This window comes from Protopterus annectens, chromosome 4.part1 (assembly GCF_019279795.1).
Source record: "Protopterus annectens isolate FY-2018-M chromosome 4.part1, PAN1.0, whole genome shotgun sequence".
Lineage (NCBI taxonomy): Eukaryota > Metazoa > Chordata > Ceratodontiformes > Protopteridae > Protopterus > Protopterus annectens.
Window position 1 is genome coordinate 823,945,330 of NC_056734.1, and position 14,484 is coordinate 823,959,813.

Here is a 14,484-nt window from a genome sequence, read left to right on the forward strand (position 1 = left end):
GTTTTCCTTCTTTACCAGCAGCATATGCTACAAACAGCTGGTCAGTTTTTCTGTAAGTCTTAGTTCTGTCCAAGTAGTAGCGCAACTGTCTGTGAATGTCCACGGTATGCAGAAGTTTCTCCCCCTTGTTTTGTGGATTTGGAAAGAAGGTAGGCAGGTGAATAGCTTGGTTTAATGAGACCCTGGATACCACCTTTGGCATGAATGAAGGATTGGTTCTCAAAGAAACTCTGTCCTGATGAAAAATAAGAAATGGTTGTACTGCCATGAGGGCCTGCAATTCAGATACTCTTCTTGCTGAGGTTATGGCCAGAAGGAAGGCAGTCTTCCAAGACAGGAACTGTAGTTCTGAAGATGCTGCTGGTTCAAAGGGAGGCAGAGTTAACTTTTCCAAGATGAAGTTAAGGTCCCATGTAGGCACTGGTGGTTTCCTTGGAGGATTGATGTTTTTAATCCCTCTTAGAAACTGCCTTAGGAGAGGATGAGTGAAGACAGGTGGATCAGTATTGTATTCTGCTGTAAATGCTGAAGCACGAATTTTTATGGAAGAGTAAGAAAGGCCATTGTGGAGCATTTCTGCCAAGTATTCCAGGATATGTGCCATGCTCATCACTGTCGCATCTAGGCCCTTTGTGGTGCTCCAAGTGCAGAATCTTTTCCATTTTGCTGAATATGCCTTTCTTGTGGAAGACCTGCGAGCTTCCATGATGATATCCTTCACTCTCTTGGATAGCTTTTCCTGGTGAGGAGTCAAGGTATTCTCCAGGCTGTTAGCTGCAGGGTTTTCAGGCTGGAGTGCAGAGTTTTGTAATTGTGCTGTGTCAGAAGAAGAGACCATTGTGGTAGAGGCCACGGTTTCGTGTGTGACATGTTCCTTAACAGTGGGTACCAGTGCTGTCTTGGCCAGTCCGGAGCTATCAGAATCACTTTTGGCTGCTCTGTCCTGATTTTCAGTAAGACCTTGGCCATTAATGGAAGAGGTGGAAATGCATACACTGTTAGAGTATTCCAGCTGAAAGAGAGGGCGTCCACTTTCCATGCTTGTGGGTGGTATGTCCTTGAGCAGAATTTCTTCAGCTGATGGTTGTGGTGGGAGGCAAAAAGATCTATGTCCGGCCTCCCCCATGATTGTGTTATCTGAAGGAAGATGTCTGGGTGCAGCATCCATTCGTGCGGATCCATGATATTTCTGCTTAGGCTGTCCGCCAGTATATTGTCTTTTCCTGGCACAAACTGGGATTGCAGCTCTATATTGAGTTTTAGGGAAAGTTCCTAAAGATTCATTGCCAGCCTGCAAAGAGGGTAGGAATGGGTACCTCCTTGCTTGTTTATGTACCACATAACTGTGGTATTGTCTGTCCATATTAGCAGGTGGCCTTGATGCAGATAGTGTTTGAAGGCCTCGATTGCATGCATCACTGCCAGCATTTCCTTTTGGTTTACATGCATGCGCAATTCTTTCTGTGACCATATCCCTTGGGTGCATCTGCCCTCCATATGTGCTCCCCATCCATGGTCTGAAGCGTCCGATGTAATGGTTTGGCTGGTTATTGGTTTGCTGAAGGGCAGACCCCTGTTTGACTGGCTTGCTTGAGCCCACCACAGAAATTCCTTTTGAAGGCATGGAATGAGTGGTATCAAAGCTTCTAGGCTGTGACTGTGCTGAGACCATAAACTCCTTAGGTACCATTGTAGTTTCCTCATATGCAGCCTTGCTTGTGGAATCAGAAGAATGCACGATGCCATGTCACCCAGGGCCTGCAGGATTTTCCTTGCAGTCAGCTGAGTTTGTTTTGTCAGATTTTTGAAGTAATCCGGTAGTTGTCTTTGTTTTTCTTCTGTGAGATGAGCCATTTGGGTGGTTGTATCTAGTTCCGCACCCAGAAAAGTTATTCTTTGGGATGGAACAAGTCTTGATTTGTGAATGTTGACTGTGTATCCCAAGGCCTGAAGTAGGCGGATGGCATAATTCAAGTGTTTTACCAAAGTTTGTTGGCTGTCCGCTTGTATAAGGCAGTCGTCCAGATATGGGTATATTTGAATCCCCTGAAGTCTGCAGTGTGCAATTACTGATGCCAGGCATTTCGTGAATACTCTGGGCGCAGTAGATAAGCCAAAGGGCAATGCTGAGAATTGATAATGCTCTGAACCTGCAAGAAATCTGAGGTGTCTTCGGCAACTTTGTCTGATAGGGACATGCAGGTATGCCTCCTTGAGGTCTACAGTTACCAGCCAAGACCCCTTGCCCAGCATGGGAAGGAGTTGCTGTAGGGTCAGCATTTTGAATTTTGGCACAATGAGATAAGTATTCAGTGCGGACAAGTCGAGAATAGGCCTCCACTGTTTTTCTTTTCTTGGGACAAGGAATAGTGTGGAATAAAATCCTTGGCCTTGTTCTGTGAGAGGAACCTTTTCTATAGCTTTCATTTGCAATAGGTTTATTTATTTATTTTACATTTGTTAACCGGGATGGTCCGACTGGATACATGTCCTTTTTCAGCGGAGGCCCGGGGAGAAAAGCTCCAACAGAGTTACATTGATAATTAGGCACAGTAAATGAGCTGAAAGAACTTAACAAAAACATAGGCTATTTACATACAAGTACAAGACTGCCATTACTATTTCTGAGATTACTACAAATGTAACATTAATAACATATTAGCAAGGACGGTAGGCAGTATAATGACAGAGTTAGACAGGATACATATTTCTTTATCACAGTATACAAAGTACTTATCATCTTAGCTAGTTGTTTATGTTTTAGTTAATGGCACAGAGCTAGTCTGGGTTTGAGCAAGGACATAGCCAGTGTGACTTGAAGTGGAGTTTTAGACTATTTTTGAATTGACTTAGAGAAGTTGCAAGCGTGATGTTATTTGGCAGAGAGTTCCATATTTTACCAGTGGTGTTGGCAAATAGAGCGTCACCACCTAGGTTGGGAGATTTAGTTGTTTGGACAAGGAGTCTGTTTGCTGAGCGAAGGCAGCTTAGATTGGAGTAGGGAGTCATTAAGTTTTTTAGTGCTGGGGTATTCTCAGGTTGTTTAAGGATTTTGAAGGCCTCTATGAGTTGGGACTGGTGAAGAAGGTGTGGGAATTCTATCCATCCAAGCTTTTTCATGTTAGTACAGTGGTGTGTTCTGTAGGGTAGGCCTGTAACGAACCTGGCAATGTGATTATAGCAGGATGAGAGCTTGTCCAGATCAGATTTGTTAAGGTGAGTGAGGACAGGAGAGGCATATAGTAGGGTAGAGAGAAGGTGTGAACGGGCTGTGGCTGCCCTGGCATTCGGGGTAAGGAAGGCTTTAATTCTATATAGGGTCCCAAGTTTCTTGTTGACTGACTTAATGGCTTGGTTGATATGTATATCAAATCTGAGTTTATTGTCAATGTTTACTCCTAATAGCTTTGTATAGGTGTCTGGGGAGATGATGGTCCCATTATTGGATTTTATAGTGAAGTTTTCAGTCGGAGATCTATTGGTTGGGTAGAAGAGAAGTAACTTGGTTTTGTTTGGATTTAAGATCAGGAGATGGTTGGCAAGCCAGTTTTCGACTTTGGTGAAGCTATGTTGGGTGGTAGTTAGTAGATTTGCAAGAGAGGCATTGGAACATATTATAGTCGAGTCATCTGCATATTGAATGCAGGTGGCTTCAGGGATGACTGTTTGGATGTCGTTTATGAAGACTGAAAAGAGGAGAGGTCCTAATATGGAACCTTGAGGAACTCCTATGGTATTTGATAGTAGGCAGGAGAGCTTGTTTTGCCACATTACTGCTTGTTGTCTCCCAGTGAGGTAAGCTTGAAACCAGTCAAGGGCTGGAGTATCTAGATACAGGGTTTTCAAAGCATATAGGCGTAACTGCTGGTTTACCATATCAAGGCTTCGATAGGTCCAGGAACAGAGCGGAGGATTTTTTTTATTATTCCGGTTAAGATTAATGTTTTCAGTAAAAGAGAGGAGGGCAGTGGTTGAACTATGATGGGGTCTGAATCCATGTTGAGAGTCTGTGAGTAGTTTATTTTGGGTTAGATAGAGCATTAGTTGGTTGTGCATGCACTTTTCCATAATTTTGGCAAGTGGTGATAGTATGGCTATAGGTCTATAGTTGGATAGTTTTGTGGATGAACCTCCTTTGTGGAGTGGAATAACATAGGATATTTTCCAGATTGAGGCCTCGGTTATGGTTCTGTTAATTAGGATTGAGATAGGGTAGGCTACGACATCTGCAGCAATTTGCAGGTATTCAGCCGGCAGAAGATCGGCTGAAAGGGTGGTTGGCTTCAGTTTTTTCAAAAGGGATCTGATAAAGGATGTGGACACTGGCTGGAAGTTAAAAGAGAGTGGTGAGTCGGGTATAGTGTTTATAGAAGTGTGGGGAGGAGAAAGTTGGTTAGCTAATGACTGGATGGTTTCTGTGAAGAAAGTATTGAATGAATTGGCTATATCTTCTTGGTTCTTGCCAGATAATGTTCCTGGGGTCGGAGTAGTGGATTTGCCTGGTTGGAGAAGTTTATTTATGCCTGCCCAGTACTTTTGAGGGTTATTCTGATGTTTATGTTGCAGATTGTAGAAGTAATTTTTCTTATCTAGTATGATGGCTTTTTTAGTCTTATTTCTAAGTTGTTGGAATTTGATACGATCTAGGGGTAGTTTGGTAGTGCGCCATTTATCCCACGCTTTGTCTCTAGTTGTTATTTTGGTTTTGGTGTCTGTTAGCCAGGGTGCTAGTTGAGTTTTAATTCTTATTGAGCGTTTAGGGGCATGCGAGTCAAGTATAGTAAGGAATGAAGTGTTAAATGATGACACTGCCTCATCAAGGGGAAGGAACTTTAGTTTTGTCCAGTTACATGATTTGAGTTCAAGTTGAAATTTAGTTGGGTCAAAGTTTTTCTTGGATCTGATAGACCTATAAATAGGTAAGCTTGTACAATTAATTTTGTCTTTCATGATGTACGTGAGCAGGTGATCACTAAGATCATTAGGGAGAGTTCCAGACATACAGTTCTGAGGATGACTGTTGGTGAGTATCCAGTCTAGTATACTCTCTTTTTGGTTATTGTTACCTGTACGTGTGGTAGATGATATTATCTGAGAGAATCCATGTAGGTTAACAGGGATGGGGTTGGACTGTGCTGTGCATTGGTTCCAGTCAATATTAACATCGCCCAGGACAATGGTTTCTTGAGGGTAGTTGTTGGCTATCCAATGCAGAATGACCTCTAGTGTTTCTACATTGTTCCCAGGGGGAATATAGGTGACAATTAGGTTAATGCCCTTATGATTATTTAGTAGAATTTTTAGAGCTAGTATTTCAGCGTTAGAGACCTGGGGTGGTTGTATAGGGTTAGTGATGATGTTAAGTGTGCTATTATATAAGATGGCTATTCCACCTCCTCTTTTCTTTACTCTATCTGCCCTAAGTATATTGTAACCAGGAGGCAGGATCTCATTGTCTTTGGTTGATGGCCGGAGCCATGTTTCAGATAGACACATTATGTTGGGGAGGTATGTGGCTAGTACAGCATGCAGGTTATGTATCTTATTGTTTAGGCTTCTAATGTTTAAGTGGCATATTAGGAGGGAGTTGACCAGTCGGTGGGAGAGTGGTGGGCTGGTAGGATTTTGAGTTAAGGTTGGGCCTGGATTAGGATGGATGTCCCCATCTTTGGTTATGTTTTCTCTAAGATACGCTAGTAGTCTAATAACTTTGAATAGTAGTTTTAGTTCATATTTGGATTTTGGTGTTGATTGGAGTGGTTTTTTTAGAAGCAAGTGGTTGGAATTTATAATTTTTGGGGTAGTGTAGTAGTGGGCAAGTTCCGCAGTCAGTGGAGGTAAGGGGGTCTTGGTTTGGCATTTTGGATAAGAGAAACCTACGAATGTGAGATTTTCATAGCTAGTAAGAAAGTATGGCAGAATTAAGAGTGGTAAGATAAGAGGAAGGAGTTTATAATTATTTATAGACATGTTATATGTCATCAATGGGTGGAGTCAATGTGCTTCAGAGGAATAGTAGTGGTTAAATAGTAAAGTGGTGGGGGAGGGGAGGAAATTGGAGAGGAAGTTGTGTAGGTTGGAGAGGAAGTAGGGGTGTGGCCTAGTGGCTATAAATGTAGACACAGTGGGGGTGGTTGGGATAAGGGGGCAGGGAGGGGAGCAGAGCGGGGCTAACCCAGTCCCAGTTTTTGGTCCTATGAGTGGGGTAAATAGTCTGATAGTGTAAGGAAGCAGATTGGAGTACAGGCTTGAAATTCAACATAAACATATACAGTTGTAAAATGTCTAATACACTTCAACATAAATAGGCATTTACAGTTGTAAAACACTTACTGGAGAGACACTGAGCCTTCATGGGGCCTGTAGCAGAGTGGATTGTAGTTTTACAAATGGTGCCTGCCACAGGTAATATTTATTAACTCTGGGATTGTCTTAAGGTTGGCAATTTGTTTTAAAGCCTCTGCCCTTTGATTCGGTGGCAGGTTTGACATGCCTTTTCTTTTTGGTAATGTATGAAAATGGAACCTGTATCCTTTGTCTATTATTTGCAGTGTCCATTTGTCCCTTGTAATACTGTGCCAATTTCTTGAGAATAAAGATAGCTTTCCGCCATAAGGTGCTTCCAATTGAGCCCTGGTCGGCGGGGTCATGGTGAAGTCAGTGAGTCTGTCCTTGTGCAGCAGTTGTAGGTCCTGCACTACCTCTCTGGTTAGGATGCTGCCACTGACGTCCGCTGTAGGAGCCTCTAACCTGCCCTCTACCTCTGGCACTCCTGTTCTTGCCTCTTTGAAATCTCTCTGTGTCTGGAAAGGACCAATTCTTAGAAGGCCAACTTCTGCTGAATCTTGGTGGCTGGACCTGGAGGAAATCTTTGACTGATTGTACAGATTTAGCCTTTTCCTCAAATTTCTTCAAGACCTCCTGGGCAGTGGAGCCAAATAACTTTTGTTTTTCCAGTGGCGCATCCAGGAGCTTTGCTTTAACATGATCTGGCAGAGTTTGTTCCTTCAGCCAAGCATGCCTACGTATGACTGCACCTGTCATTGCTGACCTACATGAAGCTTCCAATGCATCATAACCACACTGCAAGAAATGGTTGCTAACCTGTTGTGAGTTATGTACCAGATCCTGAAGTGACTTGCGATCTAGGGGTTCAGGTGAAGACAGTTTTTTATGCAATTCATCTAACAAATACTCCTGGTACTGTATCATATGGAATTGACAATTTAATGCCCTCATAGAAAGAGTGTAAGAAGTATACACTTTTTTACCCCATCTCTCTAAAGCCCTGGACTCCCTTTCAGAGGGGAGTGGATTCTTAGTAGTGGCAGTTGCAACCCCTTTAGGGCCCTGGGAAATAGTTTCTGGGTCAGCAAAGTGGGCCTTGTAAAGGAAATGATGCAAGTCTGGGACCCTGTAGTACCTATCGGGTTTGACAGGAGCCGGAGGAAGGGAGTCAGGGGTAATGCTAGACTCGGAATACACATCATCAATGACATTTAAAACAGGAGGAATAGCCAAAGGTCTATGCTGAGGTAAATGCAAAAAAGTCCTTAATCTCTTCCTGGAATCGGAGAATTCCTGGCCTTGCCATTGGAAATGCTCTCTCATGGAGTGAAGGGTCTCCCCAAAGGACAGCTCTTCAGGAGTGGAGGCAGAGGGAATGGATTCCTCTGCATCAGAATCCTCGTAGGCCGTAAAGGCCTCCTCCTGGTTGTCTGATAGAGCAGAGCCATCTGAAGCCTCATCAGTGGGCTCAACCCTGGGCCTTTTGTCTAGAGGAGGTTGACAGCCCCTGTCTGGATGAGGCTGAGAGCCCCTAATTAAGGAAATAAGGTACTCAGCTAACCTTAAAATCTGTGAACCTGTAGTGGATCCCTGAGGAATAGCCTTGGGAGGCAGAGTTTTTGGCTATTTAGCAGCTTTAGCCCTAGTGAATGCTTTTATGGAAATGGATGCAGGAGGCCTGGCTGCTCCACGTGCTGGCGTAGCTTTGTCTAGGGGAATGGTGTCGGATGTTTGAGGGAAATTCTATAACCGACTCAGAAGAGGCCTCCGGGGCCGAGGTTGTCGGTTGTGCGGTTTCCACTGTCGGAAGTACCAAGGACTCTGTTTCAGCCGAGACCGAGACACTCGCGGTAGGCCTAGGCGCGGTTTCAGCCGAAACCACGGTCCGCGTGTGTCGGTCCTTGTCCTTCCGTTTTTTGGTTAAATGAGAAGTCGGAGTCTCCGACGGCATATTATAACAGTAACTAGCCATAAAAAAATTCCACTGCAAACACCGCCCAACGCCTAAGAGTGCGTCGATTGAAGGAGGCACATGCAGTGCAGGCCGAGACGTCGTGGTCTGGGCCTAGGCAGGGGAGGCAGTAAGAATGGAAATCCTTATGAGGTATTTGTTTCCCACAAGTCAAGCAATTATTAACTTTAAGCGTTTGATCTGACATCGGCTGAGGCAAGAAAGAGTCCCCAACGGGGTACTTAGCTTTTGAAGTCTTCTGTAGCTGAAGTTACAGGAGCTGGCCGACCGGCACTTGCGAACTGCTTCTGCTTCGGGCACCACGCGGCAAGAAAGACTGGGGAAGATGGCGTCGCTGACGCTTTTATACCCCAGGCGCTCTGACGTCGGGGAAAGGGCGACATCAGCCGGCCGACCCAGACTTTGGAATCCGGCCGACCGAAGGGCTGCCTGAGGCAGGACAACCCATATGTAAGGACTGCAGATGCATCCTTGAAGGACATCCAGGACTGCAATAGTGAATACACTCGAACATCTACATTTATGGTAAGGGTACACAACTGTACTATGTTCTTCGTGTTTCACTGTTGCAGTCATCACACTTGCATGGATTCCCAAATCTGAAGAACGGTGGAGGCTGTCAAGAAGAGTTAGGGCTGCTAATGTGCCTTGTAGGACTGCTGTTGCAAAACCTGCCATGGATTTGGAAAAGATAAGCAGGTGGTAATGCTTGGTGAAGGTGTGCACAGAACTCCAGGTAGTAGCTTCCAGGATGTCCCATGGTAATGACTCCCCTGAGAAATGCTGTAGAGATAGATGTTGCCCTAGTGGAATGCGCTCTGACCCCCCGAGGGGTTGGTTTCCCATGGTGCTTGTAGGAGAAATGGATGCAGTGTGCTATCCACTTGGTAATTGTTTGTTTTGAAATGGCCTTGCCCTCTGCCCCTTTTGCAAAGCTGACTAGTAACTGGTCATATCTTCGGAAGGGCTTAGTCCTATCAAGGTAAAATCTGAGCTGTCTGTGCACGTGCAAGGAGTGCAGGATACTTTCCCCTTTATTTTGAGGATTAGGGAAAAAAGCTGGCAAATGGATGGATTGGTAGAGAGCCACACTGAACACCACTTTAGGCATAAATGAAGGGTTAAGTCCTGAGGGAAACAAAGTCAGTATGGGAAATAGTGAAGGGTTCCACAGCCATAAGTGCTTGTAGCTCAGACACTCTTCTACCTGAAGTGATGGCCAGAAGCAGGGATGTTTTCCACGAAAGGAATTTTAACTCAGCTGATGCTGCAGGTTCAAAGGGGGGAAACATGAGCTTTTCCAGTACAAAGTTAAGGTCCCAAGCAGGGGTGGGTGCTCTCCTTGGTGGCCTTAAGTTGTTTGCCCCTCTTAGCAACTGTTTGATAAAAGGGTGCAAGAAGAGAGGTGGCTCACTGTTGTAATGAGCCAAAATGGCTGAGGCATGTATCTTAACGGAGGAGAAGGGCAGGCCTTTGTGGAGTAGATCTGCCAAGTAATCCAGGATTAGAGGCAGGGAGGGCAGCGTTGTGTCCTCTCCTTTACAGTGGATCCAGGAACAGTACCTTTTCCACTTATCGGCATAGGATTTTCTTGTACTGGGTCTTCTGGCTTCAAGAATGACGTCCATCACCTGCTTGCTTAGGGTTGCTGAGGAAGAAATCAAGGAATAAGCCATGCTGCAAGATTTTGGGTTTGCAGTTGTGGATGCAAAATCTGTCCCTCCTGCTGAGAGAGCAGGGTTGTGTTCTGGTGTAGGTGCCAGGGTGGCACCAGTGACAGGCTGCGCAGGAGTGGGTACCAATGCTGGTGTGGCCAGTCCGGGGCAATCAGAATTGTCCTTGGTTTGTCCTGTCTTATCTTGAGTAATACTCTTGAGAGAAGGGGCATACATTGAGAGATTTACCCAATGAAAATATAGGGCATCCACTTTCCAGGCAGTGCTATGAGGACTGGTGAGCTGGTGGTTGCAGGGAGATGCAAAGAGATCCACCTCTGGGGTCCCCCATTTCTGAATCAGAAGGTTGAAGGTGCTGGGCTCCAATTGCCACCTGTGTGGGTCTAGGAGATTTCTGCTTAAGTTGTCTGCCAGTGAGTTTTGTTTACCTGGCAGGAATTGAGCTTGCAGATGGACTTGCATGTCCAAGGCTGTGTGCCACAGGGCCATGGCTAATCTGCAGAGTGGGTTCCCCATGCATTTGCTGCCCATGTGTGCTCTCCAGGCACAGTCTGATGCATGTGCGGTTAGGGACTGGGTGGCGTGGGGTTGAGAAAAGGGCAGTCCCTTGTTGTGGTTGCATGCTTCTGCCCACCAGAAGAACTCTGTCCTTAGACAGGGTATGATAGGAAGGACTGTTTCTAGGTCCTAAGAATGTTGGCAATAAAGACTTTTTAAGTACCACTGAAGTGTCCTCATATGCAGTCATGCATATGGAATTAGCAGTATACATGAGGCCATGAACCCTAGGGCCTGCAGTATTTTTCTTGCAGATAGCTGGGTTCTGGTGGCCATTTGTTTGAAGTATGCTGTCAGACTTATTTTCTGAAGTGAGGAATGCCATCTGGGATGTTGTGTCCAAGCTTGCTCCCAGAATACAATTTTTTGACCGGGTACCAGTTTTGATTTCTTTTCCTTGATGGTGTACCCCAAGGAAGTGAGAAGGTGTTTTACAAATGTCAGGTGCTGCAACAGCAATTCCTGACTGTTCGCCCGAATCAGACAGTCATCCAAGTAAGGGTAAATTTGGATATTTCACTGCCTGCAGTATGCAATGGCTGGAGCCAGGAATTTTTTGAAAACTCTGGGCGCAGTAGATAAGCCAAAGGGAAGTGCAGAGAATTGATAATGCATAGATCCTGCCTGGAAAAGGAGTCTAGGGTGACTAACTAGGCATCCTTGGCTAGCATAGGAAGAAGCTGTTGCAAGGTAAGCATTTTGAATTTTGGTACCACCAGGAAGGTGTTGAGAACAGAAAGATCCAGGGATTGGGCACCAAGAGCCCTCTTTCCTGGGTACCGGGAAGAGTGTGGAGTAGAATCCTTAACCCCTCTGTTCTACTGGAACCGGCTGAATAGCTCTGATACTGAGCAGGGAAGCTACTTGGTTTTGAGCCTCTGCCACTGGTTTGGAGGAAGGTCTGAAAACCTGCTTGCGGTTGGCAGTGAATGGAAATAGAATTTGTACCCCTGGGCTACAATGTTGAAGACCCACCGGTCCTGTGTAATTGACATATTTTTTTGCATGAAGGGCAAGTTTTCCTCCTAGGGGCACAAGCAATTGGGCTGGGGAATGGAGTAAGGAAGTCATTGTGAGTTTTTTCTGTAAGAATGTGGCTTACCACACTCTGCTTTAGGGGTGGGGTACTCCATTGCTTAGATCTCTGCATACTCTGAAGCTGTGGTCTGTTTCCCCTGGGTCTGGTTTGAGAAGGCCTAGAGGGGGCTGGAAAGGACCAGTGTCTGGAAGGGCAGAGCCTACTGAATCTAGGGGGTTGAATCTGTAAGAATTCTTTAACAGTCTGCATAGACTTAGCTTTTCCTTGCAACTTTTTAAAAACCTCTTCTGCTCTGGTGACAAAAAAACTGTCCTTGTTTAAAGGAGCATCTAGTAACTTTGATTTGACATGGTCTGGCAAGGTTTGCTCCTTGAGCCAAGCATGTCTTCTCAGTACAGAGCCAGTAACTGTTGCCCGGCAAGATGCTTCTAGGGCATCAAACCCACACTGCAAAGTAAGCTTGTTGACTTGGCTTGCAGAGAGCATAAGCTCCTGCAATTCTTTACTTTCTGCACAGTCTGTAAAGGTTGCCACTTTTTGTTTAGTAAGTTCCATAATATGTTGATGGTACATCAGCATGTGAAACTGACAATTCAATGCCCTAATAGCAAGAGTTGCAAGGTATATACCTTCTTATCCCATCTATCCAAAGCTCTGGAATCCCTGTCTGAAGGGATGGGATTCTTGGCTGTAGTTGCCTTGATACCTTTAGGCCCCTGGGAAATGATCTCTGGGTCAGCAGTAGGATTCTTGAAAATAAATCTGTGAGTGTCAGGTACTCTGTAGTACTGGTCTGGTTTCCCATGGGCAGTAGGTAAAATGTCAGGAGTAAGACTGGATTCCATAAAAACATCAACATCATCCAGGACAGGGGGAATTGCTAAAGGCCTTTGTGAGGCAACTGTAGAAATTCTTTGAGTCTCTTTTTGGACTGAGGTTAGTTTTGCCATTCCCAGTGGAAATCCTCTCTTAAGGTATGCAAGGTGTCATCACAAGAAAAATCCTCTGGAGGGGAGGTACAGGGAATGGATTCCTCTGTATCTGAATCCTCATAAGCAGACAAGGGCATGTCTTCAAATTCAGAAATCTCAGAGTCATCGGACTCCTGGCCTGTAGAAGCTGTAGGGGACTGGTCTCTTTCTCTTAGCAGGGGAAAGCTGACTTTCCCTAATCAGCATAATAAGGTCTTCAGCCATTCTGAGTCGAACATTGGTTGAGCTAACAATTGCCTCAGAAGCCGGTGCCTGCACAGTAGCTCCGGACCCATCCAAGGTAGAGACATCCAAAGGTTCCATAGTTGAAGAAGAGTCTCGTGGCATACCAGACTCAGAATGGGTCTCGGTCTACTGAAGCGGGCATCAGGGGTTGCGAAAGCACCTCACTGAGTATTGGCGGACTGGTGACTAGCTTAACGGAAGCATCATTGGCAGCTTCGGACCTATGAGGTCTGTCTCTGTCTTTATCCTTACATTTTTTCGGAATATCGATAGTCGGATGGCTTACCAAAGCCATTTCAGAATATGGAGATCAAGAGCGAAAGAAATTAGCGACAAAGAGCCTGACGACAAATGGTTCGGGCATTAAACAAGGCAAAAAACCAACAGCGAGGTATGTCGTGGTCTGGGCCTAAGCAGATGACACAATGAATGAAAATCTCTATGAGGTATTTACTTTCCAAAGGCAAGACAATTAACTTTTTCTGACATCGGTTAGAGCAAGAAAAAAGGATCCCCAACGGGGTACTTAGCTTTATAAGACTTCAGGATTATTCAATTCATGAACGAAAATTCAGGTAGCGGCCGACTGGCACTTGCGAACTACTTCTGCTTCGGGCTACTCAACAAGAAAGACTGATGTAATAGTGTCAGCTGCTTGGTTTTATACCTGACGTCAGTCCTGGAGTGACAGCATCCGATGCAGAAATACTAAGTATCTGGTATTCGGGCCGACTGAGGGCTACCTGCAGGCAGATAACCCTAGTGATGACTACAACAGTGAAACACGAAGAACATCAGAACCACCATAACCCAACCAATCTTCCAGGAACGGGGCTGGAGGGTGGGACCATGATGAATGGTGACTACAGATAACACAGATGCCAAGTTATGGTAAGTACATACTGTTTTTTTAGCTGTTTGCTGCATTATTTTAATATCTGTGAATATCCGCTTCCCTTAAAGGCACAGCACTCCCTTATACTGTTCTAGCATGCCGAATGGTAGATTTCTGGCTATACTACTCAGACAAGCTCCTCGTGGTCCTGCAGAGTGGTCCTAGCTACAGAGAACTCAGAAAAGCGACTACTTTCTGGATTTAAGTATCTTTGCTGTTTTTTTACTTCTTACCATAAACAAGCCTAAACTGTTTTTTTAGCTGTTTGCTGCATTATTTTAATATCTGCACTTAAAGTTACATTTTAGTCGAATTTGATCGAAAATTTGTTTGTTTAATTTAACTGTTGAGGCTGCCCACTAAAGTGCGCTAGCCTGTGTAACTGATTTATTACTGTCTCTGCATTTTCTGTGTGTTTCTATCTAAAAACAAAAAAAAAACAAAAAAATAATCCTTATTTTCCCGCCTCTCCTCGACTAGTTTAGACCATTTTACAGGCATTGCTGTATTCTGGGCTGTGGTGTAGTTCCTGTGTTATCCATTACCTTACTTGGATAGAAGGAAGTTTCTTTGCTCACCAGTGGGAGTGGGGAGCCTTGAGCAGCCTACCTGTCCCTGTAGGAAGTGACCTCAGCACAAGAGCTGTAGTAATTGGTTGTTTTGGACCATTTCTAGCTCTTTTGAAGTTCCCTGTTTAAAATCCGCGTTTGCACGGCTTTGCGCGGTTGTGCACATAGCGCAGCGTCAGTTAAACAAGGTTAAACTTCTTCTGGCTCCACCAAGTCTGCTCTTCAAATTTTCCCTTAAGGAAGCTCTACTCTTACTATAATCAGACTACT

General features: G+C 44.9%; 1 protein-coding gene across 9 annotated transcripts in view; it reads right to left on the minus strand.

Annotated features, from left to right (window-relative positions):
* The window catches only part of GIGYF2 (GRB10 interacting GYF protein 2), a 2,932,407-nt gene that overhangs the window by 2,536,876 nt on the left and 381,047 nt on the right, over positions 1 to 14,484 (minus strand). The gene's annotated exons all lie outside the window — the stretch shown is intronic.